This window comes from Ranitomeya imitator, chromosome 1, assembly GCF_032444005.1.
Source record: "Ranitomeya imitator isolate aRanImi1 chromosome 1, aRanImi1.pri, whole genome shotgun sequence".
In the NCBI taxonomy this organism is placed as follows: Eukaryota; Metazoa; Chordata; class Amphibia; order Anura; family Dendrobatidae; genus Ranitomeya; species Ranitomeya imitator.
Window position 1 is genome coordinate 774915538 of NC_091282.1, and position 13344 is coordinate 774928881.

Here is a 13344-nt window from a genome sequence, read left to right on the forward strand (position 1 = left end):
AGAGACTCGAAAGAACCTATGGTAGCACTGAAGCCATAGAAAAGTCCCTATTCAAGAGACTGCAGAATGTTCCAAGGATCAACCTTAACCCCTTTCTGCCATTGGACGTACTATTCCGTCCATGTGGGGTGAGCCTTAATTCCCACGGACGGAATAGTACGTCCAGCGCGATCGGCCGCGCTCACGGGGGGAGCGCGGCCGATCGCGGGCGGGTATCAGCTGCCTATCGCAGCTGACATCTGGCGCTATGTGCCAGGAGCGGTCACGGACCGCCCCCGGCACATTAACCCCCGGCACACCGCGATCAAACATGATCGCGGTGTGCCGGCGGTATAGGGAAGCATCGCACAGGGAGGGGGCTCCCTGCGTGCTTCCCTGAGCCCCCCGCAGCAACGCGATGTGATCGCGTTGCTGCGAGGGTCTCCTTACCTCCTTCCCTGTAGCAGGCGCGGATCCAAGATGGCCGCGGCATCCGGGTTCTGCAGGGAGGGAGGTGGCTTACCAAGTGCCTGCTCAGAGCAGGCGCTTGGTAAGCCTGCAGTGCTCTCAGACAGATCGGTGATCTGACAGAGTGCTGTGCAAACTGTCAGATCAGCGACCTGTAATGTCCTCCCCTGGGACAAAGTAAAAAAGTTAAAAAAAAAATTCCACATGTGTAAAAAAAATAAAATAAAAAAATTCCTAAATAAAGAAAAAAAAATATTATTCCCATAAATACATTTCTTTATCTAAATAAAAAAACAAACAATAAAAGTACACATATTTAGTATCGCTGCGTCCGTAATGACCCAACCTATTAAACTGTCCCACTAGTTAACCCCTTCAGTAAACACCGTAAGAAAAAAAAAAAACGAGACAAAAAACAACGCTTTATTATCATACCGCCGAACAAAAAGTGGAATAACACGCAATCAAAAAGACAGATATAAATAACCATGGTACCGCTGCAAGCGTCATCTTGTCCCGCAAAAAACGAGCCGCCATACAGCATCATCAGCAAATAAATAAAAAAGTTATAGTCCTCAGAATAAATCGATGCAAAAATAATTATTTTTTCTATAAAATAGTTTTTTATCATATAAAAGCGCCAAAACATAAAAAAATTATATAAATGAGGTATCGCTGTAATCGTACTGACCCGAAGAATAAAACTGCTTTATCAATTTTAACAAACGCGGAACAGTATAAACGCCTCCCCCAAAAGAAATTCATGAATAGCTGGTTTTTGGTCATTCTGCCTCACAAAAATCGGAATAAAAAGCGATGAAAAAATGTCACATGCCTGAAAATGCTACCAATAAAAACGTCAACTTGTCCCGCAAAAAACAAGACCTCACATGACTCTGTGGACTCAAATATGGAAAAATTATAGCTCTCAAAATGTAACGCAAAAGATATTTTTTGCAGTAAAAAGCGTCTTTCAGTGTGTGACGGCTGCCAATCATAAAAATCCGCTAAAAACTCGCTATAAAAGTAAATCAAACCCCCCTTCATCACCCCCTTAGTTAGGGAAAGATTAAAAAATTAAAAAAATGTATTTATTTCCATTTTCCCATTAGGGTTAGGGCTAGGGTTAGGGCTAGGGTTAGGGCTAGGGTTAGGGTTGGGGCTAGGGTTAGGGTTGGGGCTAGGGTTAAGGCTACAGTTAGGGTTGGGGCTAAAGTTAGGGTTAGGGTTTGGATTACATTTACGGTTGGGAATAGGGTTGGGATTAGGGTTAGGGGTGTGTCTGTGTTAGATGTGTTTAGGGTTGGGGTTAGGGTTAGGGGTGTGTTTGGATTAGGGTTTAAGTTATAATTGGGGGGTTTCCACTGTTTAGGCACATCAGGGGCTCTCGAAACGCGACATGGCGTCCGATCTCAATTCCAGCCAATTCTGCGTTGAAAAAGTAAAACAGTGCTCCTTCCCTTCCAAGCTCTTCCGTGTGCCCAAACAGGAGTTTACCCCCACATATGGGGTATCAGCGTACTCAGGACAAATTGTACAACTTTTGGGGTCCAATTTCTTCTCTTACCCTTGGGAAAATAAAAAATTGGTGGCGAAAAGATAATTTTTGTGAAAAAAAATGATTTTTTATTTTTACGGTTCTGCATTATAAACTTCTGTAAAGCACTTGGTGGGTCAAAGTGCTCACCACACCTCTAGATAAGTTCCTTAGGGGGACTACTTTCCAAAATGGTGTCACTTGTGGGGGGTTTCAATGTTTAGGCACATCAGTGGCTCTCCAAACGCAACATGACGTCCCATCTCAATTCCTGTCAATTTTGCATTGAAAAGTCAAACGGCGCTCCTTCCCTTCTGAGCTCTCCCATGCGCCCAAACAGTGGTTTACTCCCACATATGGGGTATCAGCGTACTCAGGACAAATTGTACAATAACTTTTGTGGGCCAATTTCTTCTCTTACCATTGGGGAAATAAAAAATTGGGGACGAAGAGATATTTTTTGTGAAAAAAATGATTTTTTTATTTTTACGGTTCTGCATTATAAACTTCTGTGAAGCACTTGGTGGGTCAATGTGCTCACCACACCTCTAGATAAGTTTCTTAGGGGGTCTACTTTCCAAAATGGTGTCACTTGTGGGGGATTTCAATGTTTAGGCACATCAGTGGCTCTCCAAACGCAACATGGTGTCCCATCTCAATTCCAGTCAATTTTGCATTGAAAAGTCAAATGGCGCTCCTTCGCTTCCAAGCTCTGTCATGCGCCCAAACAGTGGTTTACCTCCACATATGGGGTATCGGCGTACTCAGGACAAAATGTGCAACAATGTTTGGGGTCCATTTTCTCCTGTTATCCTTGGTAAAATAAAACAAATTAGAGCTGAAGTAAATTTTTTGTGAAAAAAAGTTAAATGTTAATTTTTATTTAAACATTCCAAAAATTCCTGTGAAACACCTGAAGGGTTAATAAACTTCTTGAATGTGGTTTTGAGCACCTTGAGGGGTGCAGTTTTTAGAATGTTGTCACACTTGGGTATTTTCTATCATATAGACCCCTCAAAATGACTTCAAATGAGATGTGGTCCCTAAAATAAAATGGTGTTGGAAAAATGTGTTGGAGTTGCTGGTCAACTTTTAACCCTTATAACTCCCTAAAAAAAAAAATTTGGTTCCAAAATTGTGCTGATGTAAAGTAGACATGTGGGAAATGTTACTTATTAAGTATTTTGTGTGACATATCTCTGTGATTTAATTGCATAAAAATTCAAAGTTGGAAAATTGCGAAATTTTCATAATTTTTGCCAAATTTCCATTTTTTCACAAATAAACGCAGGTAATATCAAAGAAATTTTACCACTATCATGAAGTACAATATGTCACGAGTAGTGTTGAGCATTCCTATACCGCAAGTATCGGGTATCGGCCGATACTTGCGGTATCGGAATTCCGATACCGAGATCCGATACTTTTGTGGTATCGGGTATCGGTATCGGATACATAGAGATGTGTAAAATAAAGAATTAAAATAAAAAATATTGATATATTTACCTCTCCGGCGGCCCCTGGACTCAGCGCGGGTAACCGGCAGGCTTCGTTGTTCAAAATCAGCGCTTTTAGGACCTGAGAATCACGTCCCGGCTTCTGATTGGTCGCGGGCCGCCCATGTGACCGCCACGCGACCAATCACAAGCCGCTACGTCTTTGAAAGTCATTAACGCGCTCATTTTTCAAAAATGAGCGCGCTAATAGCTTGCGGTGACGTCGCGGCTTGTGATTGGTCGCGTGGCGGTCACATGGGCGGCCCGCGACCAATCAGAAGCCGGGACGTCATTCTCAGGTCCTAAAAGCGCTGATTTTGAACAAAGAAGCCTGCCGGTTACCCGCGCTGAGTTCAGGGGCCGCCGGAGAGGTAAATATATCAATATTTTTTATTTTAATTCTTTATTTTACACATCCCTATGGATCCCAGGGCCTGAAGGAGAGTTTCCTCTCCTTCAGACCCTGGGAACCATGAGAATACCTTCCGATACTTGATGTCCCATTGACTTGTATTGGTATCGGATATCGGTATCTGCGATATCCGATATTTTTCGGGTATCGGCCGATACTATCCGATACCGATACTTTCAAGTATCGGACGGTATCGCTCAACACTAGTCACGAGAAAACAATGTCAGAATCACCGGGATCCGTTGAAGCGTTCCAGAGTTATAACCTCATAAAGGGACAGTGGTCAGAATTGTAAAAATTGGTCCGGTCCATAACGTGCAAACCACCCTTGGGGGTAAAGGGGTTAAGGAAGCCCACAAGCTTCTGGACTTAAGCAACCTGCTTATGGAGCTGGAACTTGCAAAAAGAGACCCTTGTCTGTTTGGACTGTGCTACCTGGACACTGCCCATGGGGTGAACCCAATCGTTTCAAAGCTGCCACATAGTCTGCAAGAGAAGTGGGCAGTGTGCATCTCCAGGTATAAAAGGTCACATAACGTCACCTTTTCTCCGTTCATTCAGTTCTGCAAGTTCATTGACGAAGAAGCCCAAATGAGGAACGACCCTAGCCTCGACTTCCTGGAGTCTAACACTGCAGCTCCAGCAACATCTTCATCAAGGTATGAAAGCATTACACATAGACGCAAGGACTCGAGGAACAGTGTAAGCGTCAGAAAGACTAACCTGCCATCACCTGCAGTACCTGCCGATAAGCAGAACACTATTCCGTTGAGGGATAAGTCTTTCAATCGTGAGTGTCCCATTCACAAGAGACCACACTCACTGAACAAATGTAGAGGCTTCAGGTCCAAAACCATGCAGGAGCGCAAGAAAATCCTCAGCGTACTTGGGGTATGTTTCAAGTGCTGCGCTTCATCAGAACACATGGCCAAGGACTGTAAATCTGCCATTAAGTGTGAAGAGTGTCACAGCGACAGACACCTATCAGCCTTGCACCCAGCCTCAGCCACCAGCAATCCAGCAGTCGCAGTTACCCCTAGTCCCGCTACAAGCCATGGCGGGGAGCCACAGAATCACACCAAGTCCACCACAGCTGTTTCCTGCTCATGCTCAGAGGTATGTGGGGAGAATCAAAGTGCTAAATGCTGTGCCAGGATATGCCTAATCAGAGTCTATCCAGAAGGGCAACCAGAGAAGGCTGTAAAAATGTATGCCATCATTGACGATCAGAGCAATCGATCCCTAGCTGGACCTAAGTTCTTTGAAGCCTTTAGAATCAAGGGACCAGCAACGCCCTACACTCTGAATACTTGCTCGGGGCGCATAGAGACTAGCGGCAGAAGAGCACAAGGTTTCATTGCTTCTTCTGACAATGGAGACGTAGAAATACCCCTACCTACGCTAATTGAATGCGATCAAATACCAGACCAAAGGGATGAGATCCCTACCCTGGAAGCTGCATTCCACCAACCACACTTAAGGCACCTAGCCAGCGTTATCCCACCTTTGAACACAGATGCTGAAATTCTACTTCTGCTCAGCAGAGATAATTTAAGGATACATAAGGTCCGCCAACAGTATAACAGTCCTGACTATGCCCCCTACGCCCAGAGACTTGACTTGGGGTGGGTAGTCATAGGAAATGTATGCTTGGACCGAACAGGAGTCCATTCCTTTAAGACCTACGTACGCCAAGACGGGCGCACTACTTTCTGCCAACCATGTCCTCATCACTATGAGGTGAAGGAAAAGCCTCCAGATCCTGTAGAGCAGGGGTCCCCAACTCCAGTCCTCAAGGCCCACCAACATGTCATGTTTTCAGGATTTCCTTAGTCTTGCCCAGGTAATAATTGCATCACCTGTGCAATGCAAAGGAAATCCTGAAAACATGATCTGTTGGTGGGCCTTGAGGACTGGAGTTGGGGACCCCTGCTGTAGAGCCTCCTGATGTTATCCCTTCTCCCTATGCAGACAACTTTGGAAGATCGGTGTTTCGTACCACTAAGGATGACAACAAAGTAGCCCCGTCTATGGAAGACAAGGAATTCATCAGGATAATGGACAATGAGTTCCTTAAGGACCAGACCAATCACTGGGTTTTTCCCCTACCCTTCCGAGCTACCAGGGTAAGGCTCCCGAGCAATCGTGAATTAGCCTTGTCCAGATTCATCTTTCTCCAGAGCACACTAAGCAATAAACCGGAGATGAAAGAACACATTGTCACCTTTATGGGCAAAATATTCCATAACAACCATGCGGATCGAGTGCCTCCCTTAAAGGAAAACGAGGAGTGCTGGTACCTCCCCTCATTTGGAGTATATCACCCGAGGAATCCTAAGCAAATTAGAGTTGTCTTTGATTCAAGCGCCAAACATCAAGGCATATCTCTCAATGATGTCCTCCTCACAAGTCCTAATCTGACAAACAACCTAGTAGGAGTGTGGATGAGGTTCAGGAAAGAGCCCATTGCCATGACCGCTGACATTGAACAGATGTTCCACTGTTTCATAGTCAGAGAGGACCACACGAATTTCCTCAGGTTCCTGTGGTACAAGGACAATGACCCCAGCAAAGAGATGGTAGAGTATCGCATGCAGGTACACGCATTCGGGAACAGCCCTTCACCTACAGTGACAACATATGGCCTGCGGAGAACCGCACAAGAAGGAGAGTCCGAGTATGGAACAGACGACAGAGACTTTGTAGAGAAAGACTTCCACGTAGATGATGGACTAAAATCTCTACCCACAGAAGAAGCGGCAATCGACCTACTTAAAAGGACCCAACATATGCTGTACCAAGCTAAGCTTAGACTGCACAAAATTGCTTCAAACAGCCTGGCTGTCCATGAGAGCCTTTGAGTCAAGTGACCATGCACCTGGATTCAAGGACATAGACCTGGGACCAGACCGTCTGCCTGTGCAGAGAAGCTTAGGCCTGAGGTGGAACCTGTCAGCTGACGCCTTCCATCTGAATGTAGCCTTCCAGAACTCGATCAAACTTTTAGCAGAGCAAATGACTGCTGGGTTAAACATGTTGAACAAAAGCATCCTTGAACTCAGCAGTCGTCTGGATAGGATGCATTCAGATGCAAGTAGCTCACCTAATGTTTTTATTTTCAATCAGTACTCACACGTATGGAAAATCTAACCCCTGACCAGCAGATACAAGGCTGCCATGCTGCTCTAGCGCAGGCCACCTCCCAAGCCCCTCCACCTACCCCGGTAGTTGCTCCCACACCTTTCCCCCCCATCCACTGTCTCTCCTACCAATCCTTCCCAGTACCAAAATTCTTGCCGTTTCCAAAATCCTTCCCAGTTCCAAATGCCTTCCCCCCCAGTTTCCTTCCCCGTTACATATTCCTTCCCCGGCCCAGCTTCCTGCACCTTATAATTTCCCACCTACATCAACCCAACCCCCCGCCCAACCTTTCCTCCCTGTTCAACCTCATGTTTTCTCCCCTCCCTTCCACTTCTGATCAACCCCAACCCGGTCACCTTTCCCCCACTATCGACGTGGTCCACCCTTGCAGCCCCTCAGGTAGTATCTCCACCCAACAGTTTACAAATTTGTAAATATTTTTTTAAATCTTTGTTAATAAAAACATTTTTTGGTTTAAAAAAGCATTTATTGTCAATTGTATTTATATAAGATTGGATATAAAAGGTACAAAACATAAAACACTTGTTGTAAAGGTAAAAAAAAGGTTGATATACAAAAAAAACATACACAACTTTACTGAAAGGTATAAAACTTGGTGTAAAACAAAAAAACATGGTCTTATCACAAGTGTGACTTCAGCAGGTATAAAATCAGAAGTGTGACTTCAGCAACATACATTATATAAAAACACAAAACATATCAAACCATGTCATCCTGCCATTCAACTCTAAATTGAGGTGACATAAAGTAATCGGCAAATTGGTCCCTCATTCTGGAAACTGCAACAGCGCTCCGAAAAGTTATATTTTGATAGTCACGCAAGGTGGTTTCAGACTCCTTTGCCTCCATAGCAATCGGTTCCTTGGATAGGACAAAATTGTGTAGCACCACACAAGCCTTCATCACCTCATCCACAGTCTCCGTTTTCAATTTGATAGCGGTCAATAGAACTCGCCATTTTGCAGTTAAAATCCAGAAGGCACACTCCACCATTCTTCGTGCTCGTGTTAACCGAAAATTAAATACTATTTTCCTTCGTGTTAATCCACTACTTGCATATGGTTTGAGCAGGTGTGGTGAAAGCTGGAAGGCTTCATCACCAACACACACGAATGGCTTTGGTGGGCCAGAGGTTCCAGGGAGTGGTCTTGGAGGTGGAAAATGATATGTGTCTCTGAATAAACAACGCCCCATTGCAGACATTTTAAATACCTGCGAATCATTGGAGCGGCCATAGGCACCTATATCCACCGCTATGAATTTGCATTTGGCGTCTGCTATGGCCATCAGCAAAATAGAAAAATATTTTTTATAATTGAAATATTCTGAGCCCGATCTTGCAGGTTTAACAATTCTTATGTGCTTGCCATCCACAGCACCCAAGCAATTCGGAAAATGGCAAGTCTGTTCCAAATTAGCGGTAATCTCCAGCCACCTCTCTGCTGTTGGATGTGGGATGTACTCCTCCTCTAAACAATCCCACAATGCCCGGCAGGTCTGTTTTACTATCCCTGATATTGTCGAAATCCCAAGCCGAAATTGGTAATGGAGGGAGGAAAGGGATTCGCCAGTTGCAAGGAGTCTGTAAAAAAAAAAAAATCACAGAAAATAATTATTACAAACTACCAGCAACAACAACAACACAGTTAGTCTGATGAATGAGAAACCATGAAAAAAAAAAAAGGCTTACCAAAGTGTCACCATCAGACGCTCCGCTGGTGATATTGAAAAGCGCAAATAGGTGTCCTTTCTCGGGATTAGTTCTCCAACCAGTTCCACCAAAACGTCAAAGTTTTTGAGGTCTCCTGCGTACACAACTTCTCCGGGTTTGGCCTCAATTCCATGTACAGAGTTGAATAGACGCCACGGGTCAATCGCTGGGCAGTGATCGGATCTATCCAAAGGCGTCATTGCTGACGAAGGATGCTTTGTCTTGTTTCCTCCTTTTCCCGAACAATCAGAGCCAACCTATTAATAATAATAATCTTTATTTTTATATAGCGCTAACATATTCCGCAGCGCTTTACAGGTTGCAGACATTATCATCACTGTCCCCGATGGGGCTCACAATCTAAATTCCCTATCAGTATGTCTTTTTGAATGTGGGAGGAAACCGGAGTACCCGGAGGAAACCCACGCAAACACGGAGAGAACATACATACTCCTTGCAGATGTCGTCCTTGGTGGGCTTGAACCCAGGACTCCAGCGCTGCAAGGCTGCAGTGCTATCCACTGCGCCACCGTGCTGCCCCATTGGCTGCACCTATTGGCCTCAAAAGCAAAATCCGCATAGATGGTCACAATATTTGCTATAACTCCTTCCATTTCTGCCACTTGCTCTAAAACCTCTCAAACATGGGATATTAAAACACTCAATATATAGTTTTCCATTATTTTCCAGTAGCCAATCGCATTTAGGAGACTCCCATTTGGAGGTATGAAAAACGGATGCCTGCAGCCCCAGGGTGAGAAAGGACATGTCTAGTTTATGTAGCTATTATTTGCATTGTGTTCCCTTCTGGGATATTTATTACATATACACATGATACTTCATAAATGATTGAGGGGTCCCTCCTTTAGGACCTGGGTCGATGTTAAGAAGGGGACCGAGCCGTTCTCAACTGGACATTCACGGCCCTCTCCATGGAAGGCATTATAGTAAGTGAGCCAGAGACCTGGGCTCGGTGGAGGCTGGCTGACAGCCTGCCCATACCCCTTGATATATTCATGTCTCTAAATCCCTCCTCGGGTTATGAAAGGAAGGACCGTGAAGCATCATTGCCCCCCAGGGCTCCTGTAGACCTCACAGGGCTTTCATTGATTTATACTTGATCCCAAATTCAATGCAAATCTCCGTTTAGATCTGATTTGTGATTTGCAGTAATTAGATCAATCAAGCGATCATTAACCTGTGACCCCCAATATCCCTTTGCTGCCTGCAGTACTAAGGATTGGGGGGCATAATGCAGCGCTGACTGGTGGGGATTGCAGGCAGGTGACCCCAGCTCATTCTCCTATAGAAGCCGCAAACATTGAATCCTGAGATCTCCACACTCTGAAGCCATGTTCAATACATTCTGTAAAGAAATACAAAAGCTGCTGCGGAGGGCTTGGTGCCCCCCTGCCATCACTGATATTAGTGGAGGGCTTGTATATGGTTAGATACTGAAGGCTTCCATCTGATAATGACCACCTATACCAGTAGACCCCCATCAGCAGTAGTTGGGAGAATCTGCCCACTGCTATAAATGGGTGTTGCAAGTAGACTTTCGCTTTAAGAGTCTGACAAGGATACATTGTATAACTTGTTGTGTTTTGTAAATAACCAGTAACAAAGTGTCACATTGTAATAAGAGATGCTGGACTCAGCTCTGCTACATCTGTGCCTTGTTATCCGCCTGCTGATGAGAGAGATGCCAGCAGTAAACAAGGGCAGAAGCGGGTGCAGAGGGCGCAGAGGCCTCCTTCGTGGCAGACATGTTGGCGAGGTTGGGCACACCTTCAGCCCACCTTTCCTCGCAGTCATCAGCCGCTCGCTCTGAGACTTCAGAAGATGTACTGTTACTTCTTTGAAGAGGAAAAATGGACTAACAATCCAAGGAGCCGGAATCACTTTGATATTTTTCTTCAAACACTTCTGTCCTACTGATTCCTAATGCCAGCATCGTCTGCGGGGACCAGTGCATCTTATCTCGCTGCGGGGTGATGCAACAACATGTTTTGATCCTTCGTCCAGCTTTTATCAACAAAAATGTTTTTTTTCATTAGTTTGATGGTGACAAATACTTTGACCCTGCGCACGCCACCAGAAAACGGCGACATCTCCATCTAGAAAAATCTTAGGACTGGACCGTGCAGGAGACGAGATGCGTTCCTCAGGATTTACAGTTTTAGTAAACAAGAAAACTCCAAGAGATGTAAGATAATTTAATCATAAATGAGGCTCTAGCGGAGACTGTGCTGCTCTTTATATCACCCCCCAGGGTTGTAATTTCCAGACCCTAGAGGAAGAAGCATCTGAGATGAAGCCGAACGACACCTCGAATCTAAGCAGAAAATCCAGAAAATATGGCAGAAAGTCTCAGTCTTGAGCCTGTGCTCGAAGTACTCGGCAAACGGCAGAAAAACGGCAACGTCTTGGACGAGGGGAGAAATTGTCCTCTTCAGCAGATCAGCCCATGACTCGGCTTAGTAAATAAGTATTGGAAGCTCTTGCTCTCTGTTATCAGTTTTTCATCTTGCTGTACTGTAGATCCAAGGCTCATTCTGATGGTGCGTGTCCATTATATTATGATTGTCACGGAAGCACCGTGCTGCCAACAATATGTCACAGATCCGACCAATGTGTGAGGGATCCCGGGGAGGATATCTTTATCGTCCCCACTACTCACACCAATTTGTCACGAACCGTGGTTGTTTTGCTGCCCCTGGTTCCTTCCCCAAGTTCATGTTTGAAACTTGCAGCTCTCTGGCACCCTCTTTACCCTCAGGTCAGATTAGGTACTGCACCTAGGGTGATTTTTCACCAGAAAGGCTGCCTTCTATATACTGGCTATTGGGGACGCTGCAGCGAAGGCGATGTAACTACTCCCACGTAGGTGGGAACAATAATTATCAATGCCGCCGTCGCTGCAAAGATTGCCAATCGCACAGAACAAAGTATGCTGCCACCAGCTCCGATTAACGGGTCCGGAGTCAACCCAAATCAGTAGCATAATTTACTTCAGAGGAAGCGACAGTTCGTTTATAGAGCAGAGAAAAACAAGCTAGTAAATAGTATATTTTACTCCATAAAAAGATAGGCAGTGTTTAAAAAGTATAAAAGATATTATAAAGAAGACAAAATCATGTGTTCATTACAAATTACAAATAAAATGGGATTAAAATGGAATAGAGAACACTTATAGGTCATTCAGGTAATTTCATATCATCATGGCGGCCATATGCTTAGGAGATACATCCAAATGCATTTAGAACAGCTTTGCCGAGCTGTTGTTAGCTCGCTCCCTGGGCCAAGACTCTCCCTCACAACTCAGCAGGGGTAAAGATATGCCACCTTTTTGTGACATCACTAAGTGGGCTGAGTAATGACATGCACTTTTTTCTACTATTTACGTTTTTTGAGTCCCCAGACAAAAACATTCCTTGGGAAAGGGGAGGGGGGAATGAGTGGCTTTACGTAATTGGTCCTCTGCGGTTTAAAAGCCATAAACTGCTCACACATTGGTATCAAGTTGAACAGAGTCTCTGCCATAGGGCTTTGTTTGTTGTATGAGCGAATGCTGAGGGGGAGAAAGGGGGGTCAAAACTGCAGTGTGTGGGTCTGTGACATTTTTACATTATCGTGACAGGGATTGTTTAGTTGCCCATGTCTTTTGAAGATCGAGTGGCCACAATAAAAAAAGAGGACATGTTCTTTCTTTAATCTAATTCATATCAGACTCGGCGACCCCACACATCGCTCCACCACATACTATCCCCCACACCTCCATCCACATATTATCCCCCCCACACTGCTCTACCACATATTATCCCCCCACACATCGCCCACAACATATTGTCCCCCATACATCACCCATCTCACATCGTCCACCACACATCACTCCCCCACACATTGTCCTCCACACATCGCCCCCAACATATTGTCCTCCACACACCACCCACCTCACATCGTCCACCACACATCACCCCCCCACACATTGTCCTCCACACATCGCCCCCAACATATTGTCCTCCACACACCACCCACCTCACATCGTCCACCACACATCACCCCTCACACATTGTCCTCCACACATCGCCCCACTACATATTATCCCCCACACATTGCCCCCCCACCAATTGTCCTCTACTCATCACCACTCACATATTGTCCCAACACATCACCTACCACACATCGTCCCCCCACGTACTGTTGCCTACACATTTCCCCACTATATATTATCTCACAATTTGCCCCATCACATATTATCCCCCACACTTCACCCAACCACATTTTATCCCCCACACATTGCCCCACCACATATTGTCCTCTACACATCACCACTCACATATTGTCCCCCACACATCACCCACCACACATTGCCCCCTACACATCGCCCCACCACATATTGTCCCCCACACATCACCTGCCTCACATTGTCCCCCCACGTATTGTCTCCTCCACATCGCCCCACCACATATTGTCCCCTACTCATCACCCCACCACATATTGTCCCACACATAACGCCCTCCCACATATTGTCCCCTACACATCACCCCCCACATATTGTCCACAACACATCGCCCCA